Source organism: Lissotriton helveticus, chromosome 1_2, assembly GCF_964261635.1.
Source record: "Lissotriton helveticus chromosome 1_2, aLisHel1.1, whole genome shotgun sequence".
Classification (NCBI taxonomy): Eukaryota; Metazoa; Chordata; class Amphibia; order Caudata; family Salamandridae; genus Lissotriton; species Lissotriton helveticus.
In genome coordinates, this window is record NC_136058.1 from 427,922,530 (window position 1) to 427,950,307 (window position 27,778).

The following is a 27,778-nucleotide window of genomic DNA, read 5'->3' on the forward strand; positions in this document are numbered from 1 at the left end:
TCATGCTGCTCCCAGTGTCCACCTTACACCCCGCAGCCCCCTACCCTGCTCTGCATAAACTGTAGAAGCATTATAGACCCCACTGTCATGCTGCTCCCAGTGTCCACCTTACACCCCGCAGACCCCCTACCCTGCTCTGCATAAACTGTAGAAGCATTATAGACCCCAGTGTCATGCTGCTCCCAGTGTCCACATTACACCCCGCAGCCCCCTACCCTGCTCTGCATAAACTGTCGAAGCATTATAGACTCCACTGTCATGCTGCTTCCAGTGTCCACCTTACACCCCACAGCCCCCCTACCCTGCTCTGCATAAACTGTAGAAGCATTATAGACTCCACTGTCATGCCGCTCCCATAGTCCACCTTACACCCCGCAGCCCCCTACCCTGCTCTGCATAAACTGTAGAAGCATTATAGACCCCAGTGTCATGCTGCTTCCAGTGTCCACCTTACACCCCGCAGACCCCTACCCTGCTCTGCATAAACTGTCGAAGCATTATAGACTCCCACTGTCATGCTGCTCCCAGTGTCCACCTTACACCCCGCAGCCCCCTACCCTGCTCTGCATAAACTGTAGAAGCATTATAGACCCCACTGTCATGCTGCTCCCAGTGTCCACCTTACACCCCGCAGACCCCCTACCCTGCTCTGCATAAACTGTAGAAGCATTATAGACCCCAGTGTCATGCTGCTCCCAGTGTCCACATTACACCCCGCAGCCCCCTACCCTGCTCTGCATAAACTGTCGAAGCATTATAGACTCCACTGTCATGCTGCTTCCAGTGTCCACCTTACACCCCACAGCCCCCCTACCCTGCTCTGCATAAACTGTAGAAGCATTATAGACTCCACTGTCATGCTGCTCCCAGTGTCCACCTTACACCCCGCAGCCCCCTACCCTGCTCTGCATAAACTGTAGAAGCATTATAGACCCCAGTGTCATGCTGCTTCCAGTGTCCACCTTACACCCCGCAGACCCCTACCCTGCTCTGCATAAACTGTAGAAGCATTATAGACTCCCAGTGTCATGCTGCTTCCAGTGTCCACCTTACACCCCGCAGCCCCCCTACCCTGCTCTGCATAAACTGTAGAAGCATTATAGACCCCAGTGTCATGCTGCTCCCAGTGTCCACATTACACCCCGCAGCCCCCTACCCTGCTCTGCATAAACTGTAGAAGCATTATAGACCCCAGTGTCATGCTGCTTCCAGTGTCCACCTTACACCCCGCAGCCCCCCTACCCTGCTCTGCATAAACTGTCGAAGCATTATAGACTCCCAGTGTCATGCTGCTCCCAGTGTCCACCTTACACCCCGCAGCCCCCCTACCCTGCTCTGCATAAACTGTAGACGCATTATAGACCCCACTGTCATGCTGCTCCCAGTGTCCACCTTACACCCAGCAGACCCCCTACCCTGCTCTGCATAAACTGTAGACGCATTATAGACTCCCGTTGTCATGCTGCTTCCAGTGTCCACCTTACACCCCGCAGACCCCCTACCCTGCTCTGCATAAACTGTAGACGCATTATAGACTCCCAGTGTCATGCTGCTCCCAGTGTCCACCTTACACCCCGCAGCCCCCCTACCCTGCTCTGCATAAACTGTAGAAGCATTATAGACTCCCCTGTCATGCTGCTTCCAGTGTCCACCTTACACTCCGCAGCCCCCCTACCCTGCTCTGCATAAACTGTAGACGCATTATAGACTCCCAGTGTCATGCTGCTCCCAGTGTCCACCTTACACCCCGCAGCCCCCCTACCCTGCTCTGCATAAACTGTAGACGCATTATAGACTCCCAGTGTCATGCTGCTCCCAGTGTCCACCTTACACCCCGCAGCCCCCCTACCCCGCTCTGCATAAACTGTAGACGCATTATAGACTCCCAGTGTCATGCTGCTCCCAGTGTCCACCTTACACCCCGCATCCCCCCTACCCTGCTCTGCATAAACTGTAGACGCATTATAGACTCCCAGTGTCATGCTGCTCCCAGTGTCCACCTTACACCCCGCATCCCCCCTACCCTGCTCTGCATAAACTGTAGACGCATTATAGACTCCCCTGTCATGCTGCTTCCAGTGTCCACCTTACACCCCGCAGACCCCCTACCCTGCTCTGCATAAACTGTAGAAGCATTATAGACCCCACTGTCATGCTGCTCCCAGTGTCCACCTTACACCCCGCAGCCCCCCTACCCTGCTCTGCATAAACTGTAGACGCATTATAGACTCCGGTTGTCATGCTGCTTCCAGTGTCCACTTTACACCCCGCAGCCCCCCTACCCTGCTCTGCATAAACTGTAGAAGCATTATAGACTCCCCTGTCATGCTGCTCCCAGTGTCCACCTTACACCCCGCAGCCCCCTACCCTGCTCTGCATAAACTGTAGAAGCATTATAGACTCCCCTGTCATGCTGCTTCCAGTGTCCACCTTACACCCCGCAGCCCCCTACCCTGCTCTGCATAAACTGTAGAAGCATTATAGACCCCACTGTCATGCTGCTTCCAGTGTCCACCTTACACCCCGCAGCCCCCCTACCCTGCTCTGCATAAACTGTAGAAGCATTATAGACTCCCCTGTCATGCTGCTTCCAGTGTCCACCTTACACCCCGCAGCCCCCTACCCTGCTCTGCATAAACTGTAGAAGCATTATAGACTCCAGTGTCATGCTGTTCCCAGTGTCCACCTTACACCCCGCAGCCCCCTACCCTGCTCTGCATAAACTGTCGAAGCATTATAGACTCCCCTGTCATGCTGCTTCCAGTGTCCACCTTACACCCTGCAGACCCCCTACCCTGCTCTGCATAAACTGTCGAAGCATTATAGACTCCCAGTGTCATGCTGCTTCCAGTGTCCACCTTACACCCCGCAGCCCCCTACCCTGCTCTGCATAAACTGTAGAAGCATTATAGACCCCACTGTCATGCTGCTCCCAGTGTCCACCTTACACTCTGCAGCCCCCCTACCCTGTTCTGCATAAACTGTCGAAGCATTATAGACCCCAGTGTCATGCTGCTTCCAGTGTCCACCTTACACCCCGCAGCCCCCCTACCCTGCTCTGCATAAACTGTAGAAGCATTATAGACTCCACTGTCATGCTGCTTCCAGTGTCCACCTTACACTCTGCAGCCCCCTACCCTGCTCTGCATAAACTGTCGAAGCATTATAGACTCCCCTGTCATGCTGCTTCCAGTGTCCACCTTACACTCTGCAGCCCCCTACCCCGCTCTGCATAAACTGTAGACGCATTATAGACTCCCGTTGTCATGCTGCTCCCAGTGTCCACCTTACACCCCGCAGCCCCCCTACCCTGCTCTGCATAAACTGTAGACGCATTATAGACTCCCAGTGTCATGCTGCTTCCAGTGTCCACATTACACCCCGCAGCCCCCTACCCTGCTCTGCATAAACTGTCGAAGCATTATAGACTCCCCTGTCATGCTGCTTCCAGTGTCCACCTTACACCCCGCAGCCCCCTACCCTGCTCTGCATAAACTGTAGAAGCATTATAGACTCCCAGTGTCATGCTGCTTCCAGTGTCCACCTTACACCCCGCAGCCCCCTACCCTGCTCTGCATAAACTGTAGAAGCATTATAGACTCCCCTGTCATGCTGCTTCCAGTGTCCACCTTACACTCTGCAGCCCCCTACCCCGCTCTGCATAAACTGTAGACGCATTATAGACTCCCGTTGTCATGCTGCTTCCAGTGTCCACCTTACACCCCGCAGCCCCCTACCCTGCTCTGCATAAACTGTCGAAGCATTATAGACTCCCAGTGTCATGCTGCTCCCAGTATCCACCTTACACCCCGCAGACCCCCACCCTGCTCTGCATAAACTGTAGACGCATTATAGACCCCAGTGTCATGCTGCTCCCAGTGTCCACCTTACACCCGGCAGACCCCCTACCCTGCTCTGCATAAACTGTAGAAGCATTATAGACTCCACTGTCATGCTGCTTCCAGTGTCCACCTTACACCCCGCAGACCCCCTACCCTGCTCTGCATAAACTGTAGACGCATTATAGACTCCCAGTGTCATGCTGCTTCCAGTGTCCACTTTACACCCCGCAGCCCCCTACCCTGCTCTGCATAAACTGTAGAAGCATTATAGACTCCACTGTCATGCTGCTTCCAGTGTCCACCTTACACTCTGCAGCCCCCTACCCCGCTCTGCATATACTGTAGACGCATTATAGACTCCCGTTGTCATGCTGCTCCCAGTGTCCACCTTACACCCCGCAGCCCCCTACCCTGCTCTGCATAAACTGTAGATGCATTATAGACTCCCAGTGTCATGCTGCTTCCAGTGTCCACCTTACACCCCGCAGCCCCCCTACCCTGCTCTGCATAAACTGTAGAAGCATTATAGACTCCACTGTCATGCTGCTTCCAGTGTCCACCTTACACTCTGCAGCCCCCTACCCCGCTCTGCATAAACTGTAGACGCATTATAGACTCCCCTGTCATGCTGCTTCCAGTGTCCACCTTACACCCCGCAGCCCCCCTACCCTGCTCTGCATAAACTGTAGAAGCATTATAGACCCCACTGTCATGCTGCTCCCAGTGTCCACCTTACACCCCGCAGCCCCCTACCCTGCTCTGCATAAACTGTAGAAGCATTATAGACTCCCAGTGTCATGCTGCTTCCAGTGTCCACCTTACACCCCGCAAACCCCCTACCCTGCTCTGCATAAACTGTAGAAGCATTATAGACTCCCAGTGTCATGCTGCTTCCCGTGTCCACCTTACACCCCGCAGACCCCCTACCCTGCTCTGCATAAACTGTAGACGCATTATAGACTCCCCTGTCATGCTGCTGCCAGTGTCCACCTTACACCCCGCAGCCCCCCTACCCTGCTCTGCATAAACTGTAGAAGCATTATAGACTCCCTGTGTCATGCTGCTCCCAGTGTCCACCTTACACCCCGCAGCCCCCCTACCCTGCTCTGCATAAACTGTAGAAGCATTATAGACTCCGCTGTCATGCTGCTCCCAGTGTCCACCTTACACCCCGCAGCCCCCTACCCTGCTCTGCATAAACTGTAGACGCATTATAGACTCCCGTCATGCTGCTCCCAGTGTCCACCTTACACCCCGCAGCCCCCCTACCCTGCTCTGCATAAACTGTAGAAGCATTATAGACTCCGCTGTCATGCTGCTCCCAGTGTCCACCTTACACCCCGCAGCCCCCTACCCTGCTCTGCATAAACTGTAGACGCATTATAGACTCCCGTCATGCTGCTTCCAGTGTCCACCTTCCACCCCGCAGCCCCCCTACCCTGTTCTGCATAAACTGTCGAAGCATTATAGACTCCACTGTCATGCTGCTCCCAGTGTCCACCTTACACCCCGCAGCCCCCTACCCTGCTCTGCATAAACTGTAGAAGCATTATAGACTCCCAGTGTCATGCTGCTTCCAGTGTCCACCTTACACCCCGCAGACCCCCTACCCCGCTCTGCATAAACTGTCGAAGCATTATAGACTCCCCTGTCATGCTGCTTCCAGTGTCCACCTTACACCCCACAGCCCCCCTACCCCGCTCTGCATAAACTGTAGAAGCATTATAGACTCCCAGTGTCATGCTGCTGCCAGTGTCCACCTTACACCCCGCAGCCCCCCTACCCTGCTCTGCATAAACTGTAGAAGCATTATAGACTCCCCTGTCATTTTGCTTCCAGTGTCCACCTTACACCCTGCAGCCCCCTACCCTGCTCTGCATAAACTGTAGAAGCATTATAGACTCCCCTGTCATGCTGCTTCCAGTGTCCACCTTACACCCCGCAGCCCCCCTACCCTGCTCTGCATAAACTGTAGAAGCATTATAGACTCCCCTGTCATGCTGCTTCCAGTGTCCACCTTACACCCCGCAGCCCCCCTACCCTGCTCTGCATAAACTGTAGAAGCATTATAGACTCCACTGTCATGCTGCTTCCAGTGTCCACATTACACCCCGCAGCCCCCTACCCTGCTCTGCATAAACTGTAGACGCATTATAGACTCCCAGTGTCATGCTGCTTCCAGTGTCCACATTACACCCCGCAGCCCCCTACCCTGCTCTGCATAAACTGTAGAAGCATTATAGACTCCACTGTCATGCTGCTTCCAGTGTCCACATTACACCCCGCAGCCCCCTACCCTGCTCTGCATAAACTGTAGAAGCATTATAGACCCCAGTGTCATGCTGCTCCCAGTGTCCACCTTACACCCCGCAGACCCCCTACCCTGCTCTGCATAAACTGTAGAAGCATTATAGACTCCCCTGTCATGCTGCTTCCAGTGTCCACCTTACACCCCGCAGCCCCCCTACCTTGCTCTGCATAAACTGTAGAAGCATTATAGACCCCACTGTCATGCTGCTTCCAGTGTCCACCTTACACCCCGCAGACCCCCTACCCTGCTCTGCATAAACTGTAGAAGCATTATAGACTCCACTGTCATGCTGCTTCCAGTGTCCACCTTACACCCCGCAGCCCCCCTACCCTGCTCTGCATAAACTGTAGACGCATTATAGACCCCACTGTCATGCTGCTTCCAGTGTCCACCTTACACCCCGCAGACCCCCTACCCTGCTCTGCATAAACTGTAGAAGCATTATAGACTCCACTGTCATGCTGCTCCCAGTGTCCACCTTACACCCCGCAGACCCCCTACCCTGCTCTGCATAAACTGTAGACGCATTATAGACTCCCAGTGTCATGCTGCTTCCAGTGTCCACCTTACACCCCGCAGACCCCCTACCCCGCTCTGCATAAACTGTCGAAGCATTATAGACTCCCCTGTCATGCTGCTTCCAGTGTCCACCTTACACCCCACAGCCCCCCTACCCCGCTCTGCATAAACTGTAGAAGCATTATAGACTCCCAGTGTCATGCTGCTGCCAGTGTCCACCTTACACCCCGCAGCCCCCCTACCCTGCTCTGCATAAACTGTAGAAGCATTATAGACTCCCCTGTCATGCTGCTCACAGTGTCCACCTTACACCCCGCAGCCCCCTACCCTGCTCTGCATAAACTGTAGACGCATTATAGACTCCGCTGTCATGCTGCTCCCAGTGTCCACCTTACACCCCGCAGCCCCCCTACCCTGCTCTGCATAAACTGTAGAAGCATTATAGACTCCCCTGTCATGCTGCTTCCAGTGTCCACCTTACACCCCGCAGCCCCCTACCCTGCTCTGCATAAACTGTAGAAGCATTATAGACCCCACTGTCATGCTGCTTCCAGTGTCCACCTTACACCCCGCAGCCCCCATACCCTGCTCTGCATAAACTGTAGAAGCATTATAGACTCCCAGTGTCATGCTGCTTCCAGTGTCCACCTTACACCCCGCAGCCCCCCTACCCTGCTCTGCATAAACTGTAGAAGCATTATAGACTCCCCTGTCATTTTGCTTCCAGTGTCCACCTTACACCCCGCAGCCCCCCTACCCTGCTCTGCATAAACTGTAGAAGCATTATAGACTCCCCTGTCATGCTGCTTCCAGTGTCCACCTTACACCCCGCAGCCCCCTACCCTGCTCTGCATAAACTGTCGAAGCATTATAGACCCCACTGTCATGCTGCTTCCAGTGTCCACCTTACACCCCGCAGCCCCCCTACCCTGCTCTGCATAAACTGTAGAAGCATTATAGACTCCCAGTGTCATGCTGCTGCCAGTGTCCACCTTACACCCCGCAGACCCCCTACCCTGCTCTGCATAAACTGTAGACGCATTATAGACTCCCAGTGTCATGCTGCTGCCAGTGTCCACCTTACACCCCGCAGCCCCCCTACCCTGCTTTGCATAAACTGTAGACGCATTATAGACTCCCATTGTCATGCTGCTTCCAGTGTCCACCTTACACCCCGCAGCCCCCCTACCCTGCTCTGCATAAACTGTAGAAGCATTATAGACTCCCAGTGTCATGCTGCTTCCAGTGTCCACCTTACACCCCGCAGCCCCCTACCCTGCTCTGCATAAACTGTAGAAGCATTATAGACCCCACTGAGGTTCCGTGACAATTTTAAGTGATGTTTTCGACTCGCACGAATATGGTCGAGTCTGGTATCTAAGAACCGCAAATGACGAGTTTAGTAAGTGTGCGCAGTTTCGCTGTGCTAACTTAAACCGTTCGTTTGATATGCGGGTTTTTCATCTGTACCCACGGGTTCCATCTTAGATACGGCATCCATTTTGTCTCTTGCCCTCAAGTAGCCAGCGAACGGACACTGTCCGCTTCGTCACCCTGGGACTCTCAGGATATTTGTGGAAGACACATGTACTTTGTAAATATCTTTTACGATGAGGGGGATGATACTGTAAGGCAGATGGCCCCGCTCGAGGCTCATCTTGCCGTCCGGTTTATTGTCTCAGCCGTGCATGTCATTAGGCACGTCCCTTTGATGCCTGTATTTCGTGTTTCCCGATACCTCCCCTTTTACACTCTTTTCAATCCCCCACTGTCTCCATCTTCCTCTGCACCTGTCCTTGTCCCTATTTCAATCTGTTTTACTGCCGATTAGAATTCACTAATGTTGGGAAGATGGGTTTTTACAGTTGGGAACCGCCAAATGTTTCCGCACTTATGTTCCGGACCTTATGTGTACCAAAGTGACCAAAGCGACCCCTCTGGGGGATAATTATGGGAACCAGGTTGTAAACTTTTGTGTACCATGTTGTCCTATGAATAAATTCTGTATAAAAGGAGCGATCCACAGAACCAATTTGAAGCAGTCTCCCCAAGTTGCACGTGTTGTACTTGTTGTGACTTCTGTGTTCCCTGCAGTAAATAAACCTTGACTCTTTGACGCCGAAGGAAGTGTCCTGTGTCTCTGTAGTTTGTGCGCCGAAACAGGTATCCCATGAAGGTTATAGGTGTTGTTCCCTGGCACCGCTGGTACTGTTAAAAAGTCCAGTCCTTCAGTTGGCGCCCAACGTGGGGCGACTTCAGCGGTACCGGTCCGGTCCAAAGCCTGATGATCGTGAGGAACTTCGTGTGAAATCTCCGAGGGAAGGTGCACCCCGCTTCATCGATCCTGTTGTCGAAATAAGTGGCCCGAAGTTTTTCCCTGCGAAGATTCCCGCCTCCTGACGGCTGCAACGGACCGATGCCCTGACTGTCGACCTGTCTTCGACGCCCGGCGTAGACCTTATGTACAAGCGAGACGATAGACGGGCCTTCCTGGTGACGCCATTGAAGTTCTGAGTTAAGTATTTGTGGGTCGCTCCCAGTCCTTAGTGGTTGTTCTAGCTTTTTGAAAGCTTTGTGGTTAGCCTTTAAGGCTTTGTGGTAATAGCTCACTGAGCTTTGTAATAGCCTCCTCAGGCTTTGTGGTTAGCTCTCCGAGCTTTGTAATAGCCTTAAGGCTTTGTTGTATTGCATGGTTCCATTGCATTTGTGGTTCTTAGTATTGGTCCTTAGTATTATTTGACAGTTGCAATTGCCAAAAACCGAGGGTTTTGACTTACACGAGGTTTTATTGCTTCGGTAATCCTTGAAGTTTGATACTAGGTTAGTGTGCACGATGCCTAGCCATAGTGATTTGTTTCGTATTTTCAAATGTTGCGCAATGGATTCCCGGTTGGAGGACTCGTGTCCGATACCTCCAGTTGGAACTCCGATACATGATCTTTATAGTCGACATGGGGTGGGTCCTATAATATATAATGATTACTGGATCCGCTATACAAAGAAAGACGGTGACCTTAGATGGCCGCCACATGGAACTTTTGAACTTTCGATTTTAGATAATCTTGAGGCTAAATTATTTTTAAAGAAAGCTAGGCCAGCTATGTTTGATTCCTTTCGGATATGGCGTAAAGAGACCAAGCAGAAAGAAATCAAACAACTTAAAAAGAATCAAAAACAAGAGTTCGTTCCTATAATGCAAGCTATAAAAGAATGTAGACAAGACAAAGAAGAAAAAGACATGGAAATCGCTACTAGATTGCATCACATGAAAATAGATAAATGTTACCCAGTTTTACCGAATAATCTAGAAAAGAAAGAAGAAGATTTGAAGGAGGATTCCTTGTTATCATACTTGATGAAATCACCACCTCCTTATGTACAGGGTGCTACTGCTCCTGTAGCTCCTCCTATAGCTCCTCCTGTTGTTCCTCTTGTTGCTCCAGCGGCTGTTAACCCTACGTTCGTTCCACCACCTGTTCTTGTTCCTACTGCTCCTGTACCTGTACCTTCGCAGACTGTTGTTTCTGCTACTCCAACTACCTTGTCCGTTCCTACTATGCCTTCCTTCACCTCCAGTGTTGTTGCCCCTGTTTTTCTTTCTCCTTCTGTTCGTAAGCGTGTTCCTAACTCTGTTGCTACTCTTTATTCACCTCTTTCTGGTCCGTTATTTTCGTCTGATTCATCTGAAACTCCTCAGAGACGGAGTCAGATCCCTAGTGGTAGGGAGAAAGAGACGTTAGTAACAATGGCACATAGGTGGATAAGACATCCTGCTAATTACACTCCGCGTGTAGTCTTTGATACATTTTCTCAGTTTAATGAGCCTACGCAGAGATTCGTATTTGAGGAGATGTGTAACTTTTTGAGAGAAGAATGGTATAATGATGATGTAGATGATGTACCGGCCGACATAATTGAACTTCAGAGTCACTTTTCAAACGGTATGATTATAGGAGACAATGTACGACGTGCAGTGGAACGCTTATTAGCATTCAGATCCACAGCACATTCTCGGGTATCATTAGATGATACCACTGAGAACTGGAAAGCGGTTCCTGGTCAGTATCCCATGAGAGAAGTCCCGCCACTGTGGGTGCCTGGAGATCCGCAAGCTAACCCTGCGGTTTTACCGCATTTTCGAAGGGTGTGGATACATAGTCCATGGAAACGATCGGAAGTTTTGCAAGTGAAGCAATCCTTACCCGATCCGCGTAAAAATCCGGCTGGTTATTATAAGGAGTTATCACAACTGATAGAAGCTTCTATTATGAATATTGCCGACATCGACATGTTGTTTGGCAATGTTGTACCGCAACCAGTTTGGGCTAAAATTCGTCAAGCCGATCACGCAGTTGAATTAGGGGGTGATTGGGTTGCACTGCTAGCAGCTGATGCATTACAAGTCGGTGGGGCCAAGCCTGAACAGCTGATTTTGGATTTGCCTCAGAAAATCATTACGCTCATGAAAACTCTCATGCCAGCGATGAAGGTGAACTGGGATAAGTTATCAGCTTGTAAGCAAAAGAAAGACGAGAGTGTCTCAGATTTCTTTACAAGGTTTGAGGAAGCGTTTGTCGACCACAGCGGCCAGGACATGGGCGCTGAGGGAGGCCAGCGGTTATTCGTTGACAAATTCGTGTCAAATTTGCTGCCTGAACTAAGCAACAAATTGAAGAATTCAGAGAGCGCGTGGGCAGTTTCAACCCCTGCGCAAATACTAGCAACGGCTCAGTATTATGAGAATAGGGAAAAGGAAGAAAGTGATCGTGTAGAAAAGAAAACGAAAGAACTCAAAACAAAGGTTTTGTTGCAGCAAGCATACCCTCCACGATCAAACCAAAATGATTCGCAACAGCAGTATCGACCACGAGCACAGTCCGATAGGACACAGCCGCGCTCTGACAACTTTGATTCCAGATCTTCACTTGGGTATAATCAGTGCGCATATTGTAGGAAAGAGGGACACCTAAAATATGATTGTCTTGCCTTACGGGACCGCCTGAATGGTGTGTCGACACGTGGAAACCGTGGTGGTGGTCCTCAACAGGCACGTGGTAGAGGTCGTGGTTCATTCCACAATCAGAGTGATCGTTATCAAAATCAATCAGATGCAAATAATTACTTTGACCAGCGAAATGCGGGGTCAGTTCGATCTGCACAGTATAATGTGGATGATTATTACGTAGAGCACGAGACTGTTGTAAATGACCATTACTAGGACAGCCAACGACAAAGAGAGGGAGTAGTGTCAGTTCCGGTCGATCAGAGTGGGCCTTACGTTGCAGTGGCTACATCGGGTGTAGTTGAGCCTTTTCTGTTAGACACTGGTGCGACGAAAAGTTCCATCATGCATTCAAAACTCCCTGGCGCACCTTTGTCTGGCTTAACGAATGTTTCCGTTGGATTCTCTGGCGCCCCTGTTAGTAACCCAGTCTCTAATCCTTTGCCTCTTATGATTGGACCTCGTGAGCTAACCGCTCCACTGATTCTATCTACAGGTTGTGGTGAAAATCTTTTGGGCCTGGATTTGTTGAAACGATTATATGCAACATTGTATTGTTCCCCCGAAGGAGTGGAACTTACATTGGGACGGAGAGTGATCTCTCCCATGTATTTATCGGTTAATAAATTCCCACCGGAATTGAGTTCCCTCCCTGCGTCTCTATGGGCCACAGGTCCCAATGACGTGGGCCTGTTAGACATTCCACCCTATGTGATTCAATTGAAACAAAATGCGCGATTACCGCGTTTACCTCAATATCGTATTTCTCTGGAGGGCGAACGAGCGCTGTTAGCAATCATTCATGATCTCATTGGAAAGGGTGTTGTTGAAGAAACTCGTGGAAATGTATGTAATAGTCCTGTATTGCCAATTTTGAAACGAACTGACCCAACTAAACCTCCTGTATATCGTTTTGTAATAGATTTGAGAGAGGTAAATAAAATAGTAGTTCCACAATTTCCTGTGGTACCTGACATTACAGCTTTATTAACAATGATTCCGGCATCTGCCTCCTGGTTCACAGTGATCGATCTAAAGAATGCTTTCTTTAGCATCCCAATTGCAGAGGAAAGCAGAGACCTATTTGGATTCTCATTAGGAGGTCGCAGTTTTAGGCTAAAACGCGCTCCACAGGGCTACTGTGAGAGTCCGTCAATCTACAGCCAAGCACTTAAAGGTCAGCTTGATGCCTTTGTATTACCAACGGGTGCAGCTTTGATTCAATACGTGGATGATCTTTTAGTGGCAGCTGATACAGAAGCTATTTGCAAAACGGCTACAGTATCATTGTTGTACTATCTACATGACTTACACCACAAGGTATCGCCTTCAAAGCTACAGTATTGTTGTCAAGAAGTTACCTATCTAGGTCACTTATTGTCAAAAGAAGGGAGAAGGTTGACCCCAGAGAGAATTGCAGCGATTTCCCGAATGACTGTGCCAAAAACCCAAAGAGATGTTCGTGCCTTTTTAGGTATTACGTCCTACTGCAGACAATGGATTCCAAATTTTTCATTGTTGGCGAAACCATTGATAGCCCTTACATGCAAAGACGTTTCATCCCCAGTACCTTGGTCTGAAGAATGTCAGAAAAGTTTTTCTGAATTACGTGATGCGTTGTGTTCGGCTCCTGTGTTGGGCACTCCTGACTACAGTAAGCCATTTACACTATACGTTCACGAGAGGGATGGTTGCGCGTTGAGTGTTTTGACACAACCTTTTGGTGGTAAGCAACGCCCATGTGCCTATTTTTCTTCGACTTTAGACCCAGTAGCAAGAGCCTTGCCAAGTTGCTTAAGGGCAACAGCGGCAGCTGCGGCGTCCATTCGACAGTCCGCAGGTCTAGTCATGGATAATATGCTCACGGTAATGGTTCCGCATGCAGTCGACACTCTATTGAACCGAACGAAAACTCAACATCTGACGAGCGCAAGATTGTCTGGATATGAGTTGACGTTGCTGGCCAGTCATATACGGATAAAACGGTGTAATGTGTTGAATCCAGCAACATTGCTGCCGATCGACACAGAATCAAGTGATGAAGCAGTACATGACTGCTATCTCAAAACTGAAGAGGAAACTAAGGGTCGCATTGACCTAAAAGATACTCCATTGACAGATCCCGATGGTACTTTGTATGTGGATGGTTCTTGTTTCAAGTTACCGAATGGTGATGTGACAACTGCATATGCTGTAGTTACATTGAGAACGATTGTGGAAAGCGCAAGGTTAAGTCAGAATTCGGCTCAGGCTGCTGAGTTAATTGCTTTGACGAGAGCGTGTGTGTTGTCTAAAGATAAACGGGTGAATGTGTTTACAGATAGCCAGTATGCGTTTGGTGTGGCACATAGTTTTGGACGACTGTGGAGAGAGAGAGGATTCCTTACGTCACATGGTACGAAGATTCAACATGGCCAGCTTGTAAATGATCTTTTGGATGCACTTACGTTGCCTAAGCAAGTGGCAATTGTTAAATGTAGTGCGCATCGTAAGGTGACGGATGATGTTGGTCGTGGTAATGTGTTTGCGGATGAGACTGCTAAGGAGACTGCCCGGAACCTTAGCACTCGAATGTATGTGACGAGTTCGGTTAGGTGGCCTGCAGAATCAAGTATGTGTGAGAACACTATCGAGAGTGTGAAAGCAATTCAGAATGAGGCCACCGAGACTGAAAAGGCGAAGTGGAAAGAAAGTACGGGAAAGTTGGATGCGAATGGTTGTTGGACTGACTTATCGGAACAGAAAAGATGGATGTTGCCTGATGCGTATGTGCTGGCTATTGTGACTATGGCACATGGGTTAGCACATATTAGCGCGAAAGGTATCTGTAAATTGCTGTTTCCTGTGTGGAAGAATGATGGTATTACGAAATGTGCTGAACGCTTGGTTAAGAATTGTATGGTGTGTTTGATGCACAATCCTGGTAAGGGCACTCCCACTCCACCTGGCCATTTTGCCCCTCCTGCGTACCCTTTCGAAGTTATCCAGTTGGACTTTATCCACATGGAGAGATGTAATAATTTGAAGTATGTGCTGGTTGTGGTGTGTGCATTTTCTAGGTGGATTGAGGCCTACCCCCTTAAGGATAATACGGCTTTATCCACGGCAAAAATTTTACTCAAAGAGTATTTTTCCCGCTACGGAATGCCTCGGGTTGTGTGGTCAGACAACGGAAGTGAGTTTGTTGGGAGCGTGATGAAGAGTGTGTGTCGCGGGTTAGGGATTGTACAGAAATTCCATAGTGCCAATCATCCTCAGTCAGCTGGTTTGGTTGAAGGGTACAATGGCACCCTTAAACTAAAACTAGCAAAGATTCAGGCTACGACAGGTCTTTCGTGGCCTGACGCTTTACCCTTAGCATTGCTGTCAACAAGGGCAACTGTACACTCCCGAGTAGGGCTCAGTCCCTATGAAATAGTGTTCGGTCGCCCTGCCAATGTTTGGGGGGTCCCTAGACCGGGTGCCTTTTGTGATCTTGAGTATCCAATGTTGATCGATTATCTTCATGACTTGACTGCTAAACTGAGGTTAATTCACCAACAGGTTCACGAAGCATTGCCGACACAGACGGAGGGTCCAGGCCACCAGCTCCAGCCCGGAGATTGGGTGGTAACGCGGAATTTTTCGCGCAAGAACAATTTGGATCCCAGGTTCACTGGACCCTATCAGGTCCTCCTTGCCACGAGAACTGCAGTTCGTCTCGAGGGGCGGAAAAATTGGGTGCATGCCACCCATACCAAGAAAGTCCCCATTCCGTTGCCAGCAGACTCGTGGGTAAGGAAAGGCATTGCATCAACTGAAACCGAAGGATTGCCGGCGTTTGTACCTTTCAGCGACGCACAACCTGTCGGAGAATCCTCAGTGCAGCAAAAAGGCATTATTGAACACTTGTCATCAGAAGACTCAAGACCAGAACATTTAGCTGATCAACAGGGCGTTGTCCCTTCAACGGATCTTTTGTTTAACGAACAGACACGTTCTGGGAAAACCCGATATTTTTTGAGATCCAGCACTAAAGACTAATAAAAAAACCCGTTCTGTCCGTTTTCCATGATCAGTTTGAACACTCATACTATTGTAATTATTTTGTATATATTCATTGAGCTTCGTTCCTTACACTTTTTGTTTCCACAGCTGAGAGACATTTTTTTTATATATATATATATTTGTGAAATAAAGGCCGTAGGGCCGCGCGTGTACTTCCTCCTGGTTAGTAGGTCTTGACGCTAGGTTAAAGACCGTCGATTTCTGGGAACTCCTAGGAATTGACTATTGCTACACAGAACGAAGTGCGTCAAGAAACGTTGCGGACGGTCATAGGGAATGGCATTTTCGAAGCTGATGGACTTGGAAAGAGCTCAAGCACAAAGATTCAAGCTGCAGCAACTCAGTCGTACCAAATGTTTTGTGTTCCAAATATTCGTACTGTTTGTGACTGTTTCTGCGTTATTGGCGGGTGGAGTATATTACACGATGTCTTACTTCTTGCCCTCTATCATACCTACTCCTACCCCTGACTTTAAACTCACCTCCACTGTTTCTCCTCATTCTTTTCACATTTTACCTGAACACGAGCAGGCTAGACGTGCAGAATTCCGCAACAATTCCTTTATTCAGCTCCTTCATCAGCATCAGTTAGTGGTTAACACTACTAATTGTTGGGTGTGTGGGTTGATGCCGCATACTACGGATAAGGGAATTCCATATCTGGTGTTACCGTATAGCTCCCAAGGATCTGCTCGAGCATTTCAAACAATGTTTCAAAGCGCACTGGGTTTCCACCCCATTCGAGAACCACGTTCCCCCTACTCTGGTCCTACCTCGTACCAAAACTCTTTGTCTATAGCAATAGAGGATTTAGATAGCGATATCTATGATCCCTCGCTTATCCCTGAAGAAGAGGTACAAGCCTATAGGGTCCTAAGTAGAGGCGAATATAGTGTGTTCACTGGTGAAAAACAGCTTAAAAGCTCGCCTCCGATATGGGTCGTACCCCACACTGGCAATTTTTGTTTAATAGGTCGCGGCCGTAGATCGAAATCCCGACTTGGAGAGAGTGCTTGCACTGAAAATTATATTTTGCCAATGGTCTCGTCCCCTGTATTTTTGGCTGCCAAGGGTACATACTTTATTTGTCATGATCGTGCGTATGCATGGTTGCCCTCTGACTTCATGGGCTCATGTTTTATCGCAAACTTGTTGCCTCCGACATTTACTGTAGATGCAGATTATCACAAAACTAGAGTTGTGAGAGGCGTAATTAGCGAAGAGGATACTGCCGGTCAAGAGGCAGGAGACTTTTTCAAGGGTTTCCTCCCATTTTGGGGACCTATGGTTAATAGTAGGAACCTGAGACAGTTGACTCGAGTGGTAGAATCGACAGCTAATATTACTGCCAGTGCCCTTGGTAATATCACCACAGAACTTCAGGCGGATAGACTTATGACGTTACAAAACCGTATGGTTTTAGATGTGATCTTAGCAGATCGAGGTGGGGTATGTAAGGTGATCCATTCGAGCTGCTGTATTTTCATTCCTGATAACGCTCTGACTGTCTATCAAGCCATCTCGAAGTTGCATAAGATCTCCGAATCCATACACGTGGATGTAGGGGATGGGACGCTACTTGGATGGTTTTGGGGCCTGATGTCGACTTGGGGTTGGAAGATTCTGACGATCATTGGAGTCGTTGTAGTGTTCCTGTTCACGTGTTGCCTTTGCGTGCAGTGCGGTCCTGCCTTATGTGGCCTCTGTGCTACAACGTGTATGAGACAGCCACCTGTTACCAAAGGGTCTCGGTTGGACAGAGCTATGCTACAGCAATATCTCGAGGGTCTGATGAATATCGAATCCGACTAGTGCTTGCCTACATGAGGGCAAAAGGAGCGTCTGAGGTTCCGTGACAATTTTAAGTGATGTTTTCGACTCGCACGAATATGGTCGAGTCTGGTATCTAAGAACCGCAAATGACGAGTTTAGTAAGTGTGCGCAGTTTCGCTGTGCTAACTTAAACCGTTCGTTTGATATGCGGGTTTTTCATCTGTACCCACGGGTTCCATCTTAGATACGGCATCCATTTTGTCTCTTGCCCTCAAGTAGCCAGCGAACGGACACTGTCCGCTTCGTCACCCTGGGACTCTCAGGATATTTGTGGAAGACACATGTACTTTGTAAATATCTTTTACGATGAGGGGGATGATACTGTAAGGCAGATGGCCCCGCTCGAGGCTCATCTTGCCGTCCGGTTTATTGTCTCAGCCGTGCATCTCATTAGGCACGTCCCTTTGATGCCTGTATCTCGTGTTTCCCGATACCTCCCCTTTTACACTCTTTTCAATCCCCCACTGTCTCCATCTTCCTCTGCACCTGTCCTTGTCCCTATTTCAATCTGTTTTACTGCCGATTAGAATTCACTAATGTTGGGAAGATGGGTTTTTACAGTTGGGAACCGCCAAATGTTTCCGCACTTATGTTCCGGACCTTATGTGTACCAAAGTGACCAAAGCGACCCCTCTGGGGGATAATTATGGGAACCAGGTTGTAAACTTTTGTGTACCATGTTGTCCTATGAGTAAATTCTGTATAAAAGGAGCGATCCACAGAACCAATTTGAAGCAGTCTCCCCAAGTTGCACGTGTTGTACTTGTTGTGACTTCTGTGTTCCCTGCAGTAAATAAACCTTGAATCTTTGACGCCGAAGGAAGTGTCCCGTGTCTCTGTAGTTTGTGCGCCGAAACAGGTATCCCATGAAGGTTATAGGTGTTGTTCCCTGGCACCGCTGGTACTGTTAAAAAGTCCAGTCCTTCACCACTGTCATGCTGCTTCCAGTGTCCACCTTACACCCCGCAGCCCCCCTACCCTGCTCTGCATAAACTGTAGAAGCATTATAGACTCCCCTGTCATGCTGCTTCCAGTGTCCACCTTACACCCCGCAGCCCCCTACCCTGCTCTGCATAAACTGTAGACGCATTATAGACTCCCGTCATGCTGCTTCCAGTGTCCACCTTACACCCCGCAGCCCCCCTACCCTGCTCTGCATAAACTGTAGACGCATTATAGACTCCCAGTGTCATGCTGCTTTCAGTGTCCACCTTACACCCCGCAGCCCCCCTACCCTGCTCTGCATAAACTGTAGAAGCATTATAGACTCCACTGTCATGCTGCTTCCAGTGTCCACCTTACACCCCGCAGCCCCCTACCCTGCTCTGCATAAACTGTAGACACATTATAGACCCCAGTGTCATGCTGCTTCCAGTGTCCACCTTACACCCCGCAGCCCCCTACCCCGCTCTGCATAAACTGTAGAAGCATTATAGACTCCCAGTGTCATGCTGCTTCCAGTGTCCACCTTACACCCCGCAGCCCCCTACCCTGCTCTGCATAAACTGTAGAAGCATTATAGACTCCCCTGTCATGCTGCTCCCAGTGTCCACCTTACACCCCGCGGCCCCCCTACCCTGCTCTGCATAAACTGTAGAAGCATTATAGACTCCACTGTCATGCTGCTTCCAGTGTCCACCTTACACCCCGCAGCCCCCTACCCTGCTCTGCATAAACTGTAGACACATTATAGACCCCAGTGTCATGCTGCTTCCAGTGTCCACCTTACACCCCGCAGCCCCCCTACCCTGCTCTGCATAAACTGTCGAAGCATTATAGACCCCACTGTCATGCTGCTTCCAGTGTCCACCTTACACCCCGCAGCCCCCTACCCTGCTCTGCATAAACTGTAGAAGCATTATAGACTCCCAGTGTCATGCTGCTTCCAGTGTCCACCTTACACCCCGCAGCCCCCTACCCTGCTCTGCATAAACTGTAGAAGCATTATAGACCCCACTGTCATGCTGCTTCCAGTGTCCACTTTACACTGTATGGAGTACGGCACATTCCAGAATCCACTTTAGATTGTGAGGCTTGAGGTAAACTTTCACAACAGAAGCAGAGTTTGTACAACAGAAGCATTCCTATGAATGCCTCACTGGGGAGGTCAGCAGGTGAAAATTACAGTGATTATAAAACCCATTGCTGGACAAGCTTCACCACCCAAGTACAAACTCAGACGTTTCCGCACTTATGAATAGTAGAATGGGATTCATCCCTGAGGGCAAAGAAAGCATCACTCGGAGGCAGCTGCATAAGGTGTTTAAACCTCTTTATCTTATTTTTTACCTTTATCATTCTGGTGCAGCTGCATTATTTTGCTCAAAATTCACATGAATTACCCAAACAAGGAACATTGACTTGGTGTTACCGCACCCATTAATGCGCCACACACTTACACAAAATGTAAGAACAAAAGCCAACAACCTTTCCAAAGACTTAAAAGTAATAGGGAATGTATTTTCCTATGAGAACAAATCTGAATATTATCATTACTGTGGAACAGAAGTCGCACGAGTGAATATCAGGACCGTCTTGTGTGATTCAGCTAACCAGGCTCCCTAAGGATGTCGATCCTTCTCAACCACTCTGTCTCATCTTCAGTCTGTTTCTCACTTCAGTGACCAGATATAACGAAAGCATACTGGGAATGGGTGGAGGAGGAACTGGTGAGCAGTTCGAATATGGGGACTCTTACTGAGCGGTTTTTGGAACATAAGCCTGTCTGGAAACTGGAACCTTATTTAGATTTCATTCAAACTCCAAGAGACAGGTCGCTCTATATGAAATTGAGGATTGGAACCCTCCCAATTAACGATTTAACAGCAGGTTGGTTGAGGCGTGCTCCAACGGATGCAGTGGTTACAGCAGCCTCATGTCCTGGCTGTGAGCCCCACAGAGTCCATTGCACATTTCCTTTTCGCATGCCCAGCATATAGATGTGCAAGAAGCAAATTGCTAAAACCTATTTGTATAATGCTGGGATCAACGAACTACCGGGTAGCCCTACGTATTCTAAAAACCGACACTTGCTCCCTCGCTGCGGTCTGTGGGGTAGCTAAATACCTGGGCAGTGCATGGTTAACACGCTCGAACCTCCTAGCGAAATAAAAACATGAGCGAGGCTTTGCACAGGCTAGTTTTGTGATGTACTGTTTTATATTGTTCTTAATCTATTTAAATGTTACTGTTTTTATTGAATATTTATTTATAATGGAAACGTTGATGAATTTAATATCACTAGTTGTTGGAATAATGACTTTTTAAAATGACGAAAACAGAATGTACATGCTTTTATGATATCTTTTGTATCGAATAAAGTACATACAACTACAGTGACCACTCCAGTGCAATGGTATGAATTGTTCTACCCTGAGAGGTCACCTGAGGAGTACCAGAGCATCTCTCCGATACCTCACTTTGATAATTCCCTGAAGCCCCCCATGGGCCTCCTAATAAACCACAACCTTCCCTCCCACTCCTAAGATGATCGCAGGTAGATTTACCTGTGGGTCAAAGAAAACAATCCACCAATGTGACCGAAGACCTCAAAGCAACAGAGATGTGGATGAGTCAGAGCAGCCTGAAGCTCACTGGATTAACAACAGAAATCCTGGTGCTGCGGCACCACACATCCCTTAAACAATAATGTCACCGTGCCACATCTTGGTGACACTGTTCCATCACAACCAAAGGCAGGAACCTTTTCATTATTTAGGCACAGACCCTCTGAACTGACAGAAGCAGAGGTCAATACCACCTTCTCCCAAAGAAAGCTCCTCAAACTTTCTGTCCCAGATCAAAACAAATCACCCCTCCCCGATGGTACGGACACTAGCAAATGTGACTACAGCAATGCCCTGTGTAACACTCAAATCTACTCCCATCAGACTAAAAGACTATGAAAACCTCAAACACAGTTATTCACCTTTCTTTTCTGTATGCAATAAGTCTCGACCAATCACACCTCAACAAAAAAGTCCCACTTTTCCTAAGCTTCAAACTGCACTGAAAGTTCAGCACTCTCATACTGCAGTACAAAATCAAGCTCCACCAGCACCATCTAGGAATCAAAGCAGTCAACCTTCTAGCAGTGGGATGAGGGACACATGGCTGAGCATAGTTCCCAGTCCCAGCTAGGACAGTACAGAGTGCACAAACTGTGCCAGATCAACAGAAGTGGGATACCATGTCCGAATATGGCTCTGTGCAGTGTGTGCCTTCTTCGGGGCTTATTTACAACTCCCTTGCGCCATCGGTGCATCACTTTTAAAACGGGAAAAAGTGGCATACCGGCGGCGCAAGGGGCTTGTAAATAATCCCCTTCATGTTTAGTACTCTTGCCTGAACAGCTGGAGGCCACGGTAGAAACAGGTGAAAGCCCTCACTATGCGATATCCTCCCTCCACACTTGTACAGTCACTTACCAATACAATTAAACACAATGTGACAGTCATGCAGTAACTCTCATTCTGTATCAATCCATCCTGTTGAGTGCTTAACTAAACAAATAAACATTAATGTTTGTCAATAAGCATGGTGTACGCGTGAAGTAGTTACATGAAGCAAGGTGGATGGAAGTGACATCAGTGTATGTTAAATGAAATAAGAATGTAGAGGCAGATGTATCAAGCCTTTGCACCAGAGCAAGTCACAAAAATAAATGTGCATCAGTGCATAGTCCTGATAAAGTACTTTTGAGCGCAAAGATTTATTTGTGCTGGAAAGTTGAATAAACGTAAAGCAGAGTATCTTTATTAGTTCCAAGGGGGATTCCAAGGCTGACACATGGGCATTCCCGTGAAACCACAAATGAAGTTTGAGACAAAGTCCTTTATACTATAAAGGGTAGACAGGCCGATGCACCAAAAAATGATAGCCTCCCTCTGGAGGAGGCAACGTCTGTGAAAATACGTGTTTGGGTACCACATCTTCTGTCTTTGCTTGTGCGTACAGAAGACGTAGAAAGTGGGAACGTTTAAAAAACATGTCTCAGCAAAGCACTTTAACTGAAAGGGTTTCTTTCTAGTACAAAACATATTCTAGAGTTACACCACATCTTCACTCTATGGTGCACAGGTCGGTGCTTAGAGCTAGACATACAGAAGACGAACCAGTGCTTCGGTAGAGCGCAACAGTGCTGAATCTTTATAGATATGGTACTGTCCGCTCTCTTCCTTTCACCCAAAGCAGCACAGCAACCATGCTTGCTGCGCTGCAATGCGCGCTGCACTGCGTGAATAGTAAGTCTGCCCCTTAAACTAAATGGTGTCTTCAGTGGTGCATAGGAAAATTACTTTACTGATATGGTAGATCATTTAGGGGAAAGAGGGTATAAAAGATTAGTCGATTTGAATAGGATTCCTTTGCTAGAACATTATAACCAAGCACACAGTGGGAACAAAACAAACAGGCACATGGGTATGCCCACTGGCACCCTGTCACTTACCCTTTGCTGTGAGTTGCACCACCAATGCGATGCTTCTCTTTTGTGTGCCACCTGAGGTATGCAAGTCTGGCAAATGTAAAGATTTGAACAAAAAGTATCAGACAAGAACACAAGACCACACTCAGAACAGAATCCTCCATGTCCATCAGCCTGTAGTTCCAATGAATATCGATATCGACAAACACACATATATTGGGACCAAAACGCCTGTTTTGATGCTGTCAGAGGAATGTAAACATATGATGAAAAATCTAGTTTGGTGTATCTGTTTTCCGTGCACAGGGCTGATGCTTTTTGGCGAGGTAAGAAAGCCTTAGGGCGGCACTTACTGGTAGCACCAATGTACTGAATAAAGCTTGAAAGTTGTATTTTTGGTGTGTATGGGGGTGATCAAGCACAATTATCCATTGCTATCTGTGCTGAAAACTCAGACACTGTTTTGTAGTGTAGTTCCTATTATCCCAATAGGCTCTGCGCATTGGAATAATATCTTCAATAGTATAGACGTAGGACAGAGGTTAACTAGGTCTTCTACTGACGATATTAGACTTAAAGTTATGTGTGTGCCAGCTAGCTCAGAGTTCACTAGAAACTTTCTCGAATAGGCAAGGAGGAGTTGAACCTCCCTGGATAGACAAGAAGGGATTTAGTTTCTGACAACCATAGAACATGACAACTTTGCTCTCCCCTAATCAAGAGTGTATCTCTAGAGTCGTGTGAAAACAAAAGACAACTTATTTTACTCAGTCAGTTCAGTGCATTCTTAGTTTCACCAGATTGTAGAGAAAAGGAAGAGACGGGCGTGTTCAATAAAAAGATGTTATTTATTGATCAGTCTCTTTTCTCGTACAAGAGAAATGAATCGCTATTATTGCAATACTTAGATTTAAGTAAAGTGCATACAGTAATAACAGAATTATAAAATAATACTGTAAAAGCATTGATATGGTTTCTTAGCCATAGGATACTTAAAATGAATAAAATAGATACATACATATATACATTGACTAATCGTACTCAACTGGTGCTTCTAACTACGCCTACCCCAATGTACCTGACCTAAGCCTAATACGTGGTGGGAGTAGATAAGTAGCAGTTTAAGTTAAGTTTGTTTTGCCAAGGGTCTGCTTCAAGAATTCTCTACAAAGGATGATTCAGTTCAGTACCTGGGAGTTTAGAAGGCTGGAGGGCTGGTATCTCTATCTCAGGTCTTGATATTCCAGCTGCCTGCGAGGGCTGCTTGGAAGCGCCGGGGCTGGATTTCTCGGCAGGAGAAAAGCAGCGTCTCTCTCTCTCTCAGCGCGTCAGAAAGGAGGGGCAGCGTCTGTGGGCTTCGCTGTCAGCTGGGCTCCTCGGCAAGTCTCGCTGCTCCAATCTTGTCACCACCTCATGTGTTTGCTTAAGGCAATGTCGGTATTATTTATACCTGAAAGGTGCCGGGATTGACGTAAGGATGGACATAAATACGTCAATAAGGATGTCATACGAACTTGATCGTTCGCACATTCTTTACTGAAGTTCTCGGCTAAATCAAAACAATGGCTGTGGGGATTTCCCAGATCGTGGTAGGTTTGATTTGGTTTGAGAACACCGTATGCCTATTAGGGGGCTGGAGGAATAGTGCTTGCCTAATGAGATGGCATGCGCTATGACCTAATCAGATAACGGGCTTCTGTGCCGTTGTGTGGCTAATCAGATAACGGATTTCTGTGCAGTTGAATGGCTGCTAGTTAATTATTAACCAGACAAGGGTCAGAAACAGGGGGATCGATACAGTACCCATAATAAATACACCTTCTGTGCAGAGACCAATAAGAAAGTTGTGGTGATTAAGAAAAGAGAAGAATTGGAGAGGGACAAGGAGTGAAAAGCAACCTTGGGAAAGATATTAGGAAAGACAGATGGGTTCTGGCCACTTAAATCATACCTCAAGGGTAAAGCAACCAGGCTGTGCTCGGAAGATTGAAGAAGACATCTATGTGGTGATTGTTGGTGGTTGTGCTGTTGGACCAACAAGGTATAAGCTGGTCTTCAGGATTCTGGATCTGATACATTTTCTACAGGAGCAAGGCTAGCAGGTCGAGTGTTTTTCCATAAACTTAAAAGGTATGACAGCAATGAGTAAGAAAACAAACAAATTAAGAATAATTTGATTTTTTAGGTAACGTTCATGTATTTTTTAATTTTCATTGTACCATCTTCTTACATCAGTATTCCAAAGATTATGAGGGCCCTGGGGGGCCAATATTTTAAAAAAATTATGCCAGAAACCTTCGCGGTAGTGTACTCAACAACTTCCCAAAGTTTCATGGTGATCGGATGAATGGTGTTTTAATTCTATTTATTTATTCGAGTGCTTGTGGATACACGATTTGTTGCTTTTTCCGTCTGGTGTGTACATCAGTATTAGAAAGATTATGAGGGCCCTGGGAAGCCGATATTTACAAGAAATTATGCCAGGAACCTTCGCGGGAGTGTACTCAACAACTTCCCAAAATTTCATGGCGATCGGATGAATTGTGTAGTAATGCATAAAGGACAAACAGACAGACAGACATTCTTTTGTTTTTATATATATAGATAGATTGTACCTTCTTACCTACGCAAACAAGGATTTAGAGTGAAGAAGTTGTAAACTATCTTTAACAACGGTCCTAACCATTTTTACTGGAGGGGGGCTAGATTAGAGTTTGGTCAGTTTCAGCTAAGGAGGGACAGCAAGGAATGAGGCTTTAGGGCAGATTTAAAGGAGGCCATTGATAGAGGACTAAGTAGCATGCATGGAGAACTAAGGAAAGACTCAAACACATGGCTCATTCCATCCAAAGGACGCCTGCTCGTACTCATGCCCTCAATCTTGCTTGTGTACGGTAGGAGGGCTTTGCGTAGCCTATCCCCCTCCAACTGATGCCTGCTCCACTTGGGCTCTGGATGCCTGTATCTGGTAGGGGGGCTTTGCTTGGTCTATCCGCCTCCAAAGGATGCCTGCTCTCAGTCACCCGTTCAATCTTGCCTGCGTATGGTAGGAGGGCTTTGCAGGGTCTATCCCCCTCCAACTGATGCCTGCTCCACTTGGGCTCTGGATCCTGCCTGTATATGGTAGGAGGGCTTTGCATGGTCTATCTCCCTCCAAAGGATGCCTGTTCTCACTCACCCTCTCACTTGTGGCTGTGTATGGTAGGAGGGATTTCCGTGGTCTGTCCACCTCCAAAGCATTCACTCGGGCTCTTGATCCTGCCGGTATATAGTTCAATGGCCGTGCACTCTTTATTTTTCTCTTTTCCAGGCCAAGTTGGTTGCTCTGAAAGACACTAAAAACGTGCATCAGACGACCTCTAGCGATACGATCAACAAAGTGAATGTTCTAAGGCTTGAATTGTTCCCAGTGATTGGTAATTACTCTTCGCTTCATTCCAGTTCACTGAGTTTTGCTCACTTTGCTACTACAGACCAACCATATGCAACAATTAAATGCAAATCACTCTTGGCGCTCACTCCAGTAGGGGTGGTTCCACCATGATCTGCTAGGCCATATCCTCTCTGAATGAGCGAACATGCGACTCCGTAATGCTTCGCCGTCAGTGAGGTGCAGCAGGAGTCTTACGGCACAGTGAGCACAGGAAATATTGTGCAGCCTTTGTGTGGGGTGCTTGTAATCACTGGGTATTATCCAGTATAGGTACTTTCATTTACTGCAGAATTGCACTGTCACACGACAACTGCACTTCAGTTGGATAATACTATTATTCACCTCGTCTCACTCCACCCCTTGGAAGCCCTGTCTATCAATGCACTTACCCTTCCACTCCAGACAGCATAAGGTTTGGATCGCTTCTCTGCATCACACTCTCTTGTGAGTGGTGAGTGGTGGGGTCTGTGAAGGTCCCAAAAGAGGTCATCAGGCAAAACTTCATCCAACCGGCACACAAAATCCCTTTCCACAGTGAAAAATCCCCCTCTAATTTCAATCCAGATCAGCACCCCTTGGTATTTTGCCGAAGCAGAAAGATGATCACAGATACTCCCGTACCATCAACAAAGTTTCTGGGAAGTCACAGGGGATAGAGGATAAAAACCTTACCTGCGCTATTTCCCCGGCATTTGTATCTTTCACACATTCACATGCTTTGAGTATCCTCCATTGTCATACCAAGACCATGTACCATATGTAAAAAGGATATCCAAGTTTACATTAGAAGCCCATCAAGGTCACCTTAGGCAAGCAGCTAGATCACTGAAACCACAGAAGCCATTTTAGATTTTATGAAGTACAGCAAATGAGTGAGAACTGTACAAAGGAAACAGCCTGCATGAAATATGCATATATTAATTTGTGAGTGGCAGTGTTCTCCTTTGCATGGCAGATGGATATAAATATATAGCGTCAGGTCCCAGGTCAGAGTCTTGATTAAGATGAAAGTGACAGCCCCATTAGTTCAGGGGGATGACTACAGCAATCCAGTTGCAAAAAGAGAACATACATACGGTCTTAGTGCCTAAGTGGGACTGTCAGCCTGTTGAGATACGGTGGTGTGTCTGGTCAGAGAGTGTTCTGGAAGTGTGATGCACTCTTGGAGAGAGTTCTGATAAAGTGTGCAGAGGGAGGAGAGCTGCCGAGGGCAGCTGCCGCTGTAGCGCGGCCAGTGGGTGGGTCAATTTGGAAACATTTTGTTCATCGAATCACCTCATTATTTATCTTTAAACTGTGGCAGCAGTCCACTTCTTGAATGGTTAGCTTGATGAGAGGTGTGGCGCCGCGGCCAGGGCGACTGACG

General features: G+C 47.8%; 1 long non-coding RNA gene across 1 annotated transcript in view; it reads right to left on the bottom strand.

The window, feature by feature from the left end:
* The window catches only part of LOC144808000 (uncharacterized), a 41,423-nt gene extending 14,147 nt beyond the window's left edge, over positions 1-27,276 (bottom strand). The window contains exon 1 of the long non-coding RNA XR_013606559.1: positions 26,158-27,276. This is a non-coding gene — a long non-coding RNA (uncharacterized LOC144808000). The remainder of the gene's footprint in view (positions 1-26,157) is intronic.
* Between the last annotated feature and the right edge of the window lie 502 nt (positions 27,277-27,778).